Source organism: Alosa pseudoharengus, unplaced genomic scaffold (assembly GCF_046254945.1).
Source record: "Alosa pseudoharengus isolate Yale_2024_CS ecotype anadromous, Long Island Sound unplaced genomic scaffold, YU_APseudo_1.1 YU_APseudo_1.1_scf_23, whole genome shotgun sequence".
Lineage (NCBI taxonomy): Eukaryota > Metazoa > Chordata > Actinopteri > Clupeiformes > Clupeidae > Alosa > Alosa pseudoharengus.
In genome coordinates this window covers 30,321,170-30,327,169 of record NW_027468685.1, presented here as the reverse complement: position 1 = coordinate 30,327,169, position 6,000 = coordinate 30,321,170, and positions in this window count along the sequence as shown.

Genomic DNA, 6,000 nt, shown 5'->3' with positions numbered 1-6,000 from the left:
ACTGAAATAAACAAAAAAAAAGAAGAAGAAAAAAAAAACTCCAATGCACCGACTCTCAATTAACACTAAAACTTAAACTTCCAAAATAGCTCCAATAATTACAACTCCAAAAAGAGAACAATTCTCCCCTCACAAGGATTGACAGATGTGTACTGCTATTCAATGTCTAGGTGTTGTCTTAAGCTCACTTCAGACCCTTCTCTCCTCTAGACCCGTTTTGGCCAAGAATATATTTCGCATGGCCTAACCCACAATCATAACCAAAATCAATTATCTCTATGAACATACATTTCTGGTTCAAATATCACCATACATAGTCAACACAATACTCTTCACATATTTACCTGCCTAGAATCATTATACATCCTCTGTATCCCCCTTAAATATTCCCCCAACACATAAAAGCCAAAAACACCCCTCTTAACCCACACACTTGATCCCCGCACCTCTCTGACGTCACACCCCACAATGCACAAAGTCCTTCCCGACTTCACGTCGGGTCCTTTCCCAGCCTACAGCACCCGGAAGCCAGCGCGGCCGCAGCGTGAGTGTTTCCCAGTCCCTGTCCATGTTTGTGAACTGTTCGTACCGTGTTTCATTGTCTTTGGCCTTTCAGTAACGTCGCGATTTATGTTTGTGTTGTAGGCGGCGTCCTGAATGCCTTGGAATGTCATGTTCGTGTGTGCGCTGGAATATTATGTTTGTGCTAACGTGCTAATAAAAGGGTGTTTGTGAACCACGGTCTCAGTCCCGTTCGGATCAGCTGTATTCACTTTAGGGGTAGTGGGCAGCCACACCGCTACACTTCCCCCCTCCCGTACAGACGCCTGACGTCCCTGTGAAGAAACGGGCTCTCCCAAGCCGGGCTCCATGCTCACTCCTTCCCCCCCCTCTTCTGGGATGCGGGAAAGAAAATCCGCCACTCTGTTTGAGGCCCCAGGCCGGTACGTCACGGTGAAGTTGTACGGTTGGAGAGACAGGTACCACCTGGTGACCCTGGAGTTAGTGTCACACATCCTCTCCAGCCACTGAAGCGCTCTGTGGTCTGTCTCCAGCTGGAACGGTCTCCCCAGGAGGTAATATCTCAGGGAGTCGAGGGCCCACTTAATCGCCAGACACTCCAGCTCCACAGCCGAGTACCGCCTGTCCCTCGGGAACAGCTTTCGGCTGATGAATGCCACCGGCCTCCGGAACCCATCCACCTCCTGAAGCAGGACCGCACCGAGTCCCACCCCAGAAGCGTCTGTCTGGATAATGAACGGCCTGTCGAAGTCGGGGCTCAGCAGGACTGAGTCGCCGCAGACTGCTCCCTTCAGGTCCTGAAAGGCCAACTCCAGACCACTCTGTTTGGTGCTGCCGCACTAGTGAGATCAGAAAGGGGAGATGACCTCTCCGAAAAGTTAGGAATAAACCTTCGATACCACCCCACTAGCCCCAAAAAGGATCTCACCTTCCTCTTTGTGGTTGGAGGTGTGCAGCTGCGAATGGAGTCCACTTTCTCCACCTGTGGTCGGATCACTCCCGCGCCAATCACATAACCCAGGTAGCTGACTTCTCTCTTCCCCAGGGCACACTTCTTTGGATTTATGGTCAGCCCTGCTCCCTGGATACGCTCAAAGACCTGCTTGAGGTGGTACAGGTGTTCTTGCCAGGTGTTGCTGTATATCACCACATCATCCAGGTATGCTGCCGTAAACTCGTTGACTCCTGCCAGTACGGTGTCCATGAGCCTCTGAAAACTCGCTGGCGCCCCCTGTAGGCCAAAAGGCATTACCCGAAAGTGGTAAAGGCCAAAAGGGGTCCGGAAAGCAGTGATCTCCTTTGCTCGCTCCCTCAGTGGCACTTGCCAATAGCCCCGGGAAAGATCAATCGTCGAGATGTACTTCGCTTTCCCTAGGCCTTTTCTAGCAGATCGTCAATCCGGGGCATTGGGTAGGGTTCCACCTTGCTGAGGGCATTAACTTGCCGGTAGTCTACACAGAATCTGATGGTGCCATCTCGCTTCGGCACTAGCACCACTGGGCTGCACCAGTCGCTGGAGGATGGCTCCACGACTCCCAGCGATAGCATAACCTCCAGCTCTTCCCTCAAGGCGCCCACCAACCTTTCTGGCACCCTATAGCTCTTCCGCTGAGGGGATGCGTCTGGTCGCAGGATGATGTTATGCTTCACAGCAGTCGTCTGCCCTGGTGTCTCCTGGAACAAATTGGGGTCTAAGAGCTCCTCTTCCTCAGTCACTGCCCGGACAAAGAGCGTCTCCACTTGGTCTCTGGAATGAAATGCCTTCAAAAGGTTAACATGGAAAGTCTGTTTCTTCTTACCCCGCTCTGGCATATGGACCTCATAGGTGACCTCTCCCATTCTCTTGGTGATTTCATAGGGGCCATGCCACTTAGCCAGGAGTTTGTTGTCATCTGTGGGTAGTAGAAGCAGCACCTTCTGGCCAGGCACGAAGGTCCGCTCTCTGGCTTTTCCATCATACCAGGTTTTCTGTCTTTTTCTGCGCCATCACCATGTTCTGATGCGCCAGCGCCGACATCTCTTCCAGCCTGTTCCTCATCTGGATGACGTAAAGTGCCACATTCCGGTTCTCTTCTTTAGGCCCCTCCCAGAGCTCCTTCAACAGGTCTAACGGCCCTCTCACTTGCCGACCATACAGGAGCTCAAAGGGAGAGAAGCCTGTGGAGGCCTGTGGCACCTCCCTGTACGCAAACAAGAGGTACGGCAGCCACTCGTCCCAATCCTTTCCGGTCTGCGAGACAAAACGACGGAGCATGGTTTTGAGGGTACGGTTGAACCGTTCCACTAACCGTCCGTCTGGGGGTGATAAGGCGTGGTCTTGATGCCTTTGATGCCCAACAGACTGTACACTTGCTTCAACAGTAGGGATAGAAAATTAGTGCCCTGATCTGTCACTACCTCTCTTGGCACCCCCTCCCGTGAAAAAAGCTGCACTAAGCAATTGGCCACCTGTCTTGCTTTGATGTTTTTGAGAGGAAAGGCTTCCGGATATCTAGTCGCATAGTCATCTGTGTTCTCCAAATCCATGGCAACGAATGCACTGCGAGCCTTCCCGGTGAGCAGTGGCACCAGCCGGATGGCCCATGTGGACTCCGGCCACCTGCAGGTCGCTGCAACCCTCTCGAACGTGGCCAGGAAATGTTCGATGTCATCTTCTTTCGATAGCGGGTGGAGCTTAGGATCCTTAAACCTTGTCTCTCTGGAATCTCCCGTCAATGTAAGTGGCTGGGGTGTGTTGGCTCTTGAAGGCTCACTGCTTTGAATATCTCCCACTTGGCCTTGGAGTAGCTGGAATTGGTGGTTCATCGTCTTCCAGTGCTGATCCTGGGTCTGCACCACCTTCTCCCATCGGTTTTCCCTCGCTTCTTGGGCCTGCAGCAGCGTCTTCATCATGGTCGCCAGCTCCAATACGGCTCCCTCTGCTGGGCCGATGGTTCCTGAGGCTCCATCCCCCTCTGTTGGCCTTGTGCTGGTGGTGCCCACTTGTTCGTCCTCCTGCTGAGGACAGGCATCAGTCTCTTTGGCTGGCTTGCCTTTAGGTGGCATCTTCCACACTGCCCCCTGTTGAGGCGCTCCAGTTTCTTCTGCCACCAATTGTAGTCGGGTTAACCTCACGGCGGTGGAACAACAGGAGGCAGTGCGTCAGATGTTGGGCAAAGGCAGTTGTATGCGTTTTATTTTCTTTTGCCGCAGGTAAGCATCAGCAAGTCAGTCAGGAGAAAGAGAGAAAAAAAAAATAACTAACTGAAATAAACAAAAAAAAAGAAGAAGAAAAAAAAAACTCCAATGCACCGACTCTCAATTAACACTAAAACTTAAACTTCCAAAATAGCTCCAATAATTACAACTCCAAAAAGAGAACAATTCTCCCCTCACAAGGATTGACAGATGTGCTCACTTCAGACCCTTCTCTCCTCTAGACCCGTTTTGGCAAAGAATATATTTCGCATGGCCTAACCCACAATCATAACCAAAATCAATTATCTCTATGAACATACATTTCTGGTTCAAATATCACCATACATAGTCAACACAATACTCTTCACATATTTACCTGCCTAGAATCATTATACATCCTCTGTATCCCCCTTAAATATTCCCCCAACACATAAAAGCCAAAAACACCCCTCTTAACCCACACACTTGATCCCCGCACCTCTCTGACGTCACACCCCACAATGCACAAAGTCCTTCCCGACTTCACGTCGGGTCCTTTCCCAGCCTACAGCACCCGGAAGCCAGCGCGGCCACAGCCTGAGTGTTTCCCAGTCCATGTTTGTGAACTGTTCATACCGTGTTTCATTGTCTTTGGCCTTTCAGTAACGTTGCGATTTATGTTTGTGTTGCAGGCGGCGTCTAGCCTGGCGGGCCATCCTATATCATTGAAATGTATAGTCTGGAATCGAATCATTCACCTGCTTAATCCAAGGGGCGGGCAGAGAATTGTCTTTCAAACTGCCTAGGCATGCAATAGGCCAGCGCTACGACCATATCCGTATCCGGTCGGCAAAACGGCAAATACATCCTTCTTCGAAAGGAATGACTTAAGTGCATTGTGTTGCTCTACTTTCAAAGAAAAGCACAAGTCCAACTCCTCCAAAGCACAAGTCCAACTCCTCCAAAGTTGACGCCAACGCCGATTCTTCGCTCTTCGTTCGCCATAGCCACCTTCCTTGTTGTTCACCGTCGCAGGACTGTCGTTATCCTGTTAAGCCCGCCTTAAGACTCTCTAACGAAATAGAGCGCTGTGATTGGAGAACATCCACGGTGTTAAGCCAATAGAAATTCCTATGGTTCGATATTAGACATACAGGCTGAGCAAATTAATTTGCCGCCGCTAGGGTGCGTCTAGAATGCCTTGGAATGCCTGAATGCCTTGGAATGTTATGTTCGTGTGTGCGCTGGAATATTGTGTTTGTGCTAACTTGCTAATAAAAGGGTGTTTGTGAACCACGGTCTCAGTCCCGTTCGGATCAGCTGTATTCACTTTAGGGGTAGCGGGCAGCCGCACCGCTACACACCCTATGGCAAAAGTACAGTGGAGCTGTTTTAGAACACCTGCCAAAAGAACAAATTGTCTAATAGTTACTTTCACAACCTTTATTTTAAAGAATGAAAGGCCTGACAGAACATCCATAAAGATTTTAAGAAGGTACCTTGAAAAATAAAGTGTGAATGATAAATTCATCTCTCTCTCTCTCTCTCTCCCTCTTGTGTTTGTTATAGTAAAAAAAAAACTGCTGCATAATTGTGTCAAAATAAGACACCTTTTCCCACATATGTTAAATTCCAATAGGACCGTATTTACCATTAGCACACCATTACCATTAATACATTTACCACCAATGTCATGTCATGTGCAAACTGACCTGCAATGATGCTGAAGCTGATGCAAGAAACACAACAAAAATGAAAACATACTCAATGCAAAGAGATGCAGTAGGCCTACATCCACTGTAACCTCCAGTTTAGTGAGCTAGACCTTGAGCTCTGACCACAGGTCATAGATTGTATAAGTAGAGCCATCATAATTGAGAGTTGCTATGTAGGCTTTAGCAGATACTGCATTATTCTAGTCAGTACTAGACATGTCAGTACTAGACATGTCAGTACTGGTACATGCATATATCTTTAATGAAGAAAGAGACACTTTATGTGACCTTGACCCCATGCCCTTGAGTATGTAACCTTTATAGTGATGAAAAACCTTCATGCTGGCTGGGGCGATATTGTGCCAACACTACGGGCATTTTCACACTGTTGTAGTAGTGCGTTGGTTAGTTTGTGTCGGTCGGACTCAGGTTCACACCAAATTAATCTGTCCGAAACCTCCTAAAAGAGGTCTAGCAAACACTGGTGAGCAAGCAACCTGAAATAAATAGATCCAACAGTCTTGTTGAAATTAATTATGGGAGTTAAAGGAGAACTCAGCATCTTTAAAATCATGCCCCCAGAGTGTAGCACTGTAGCTGCCTGGCT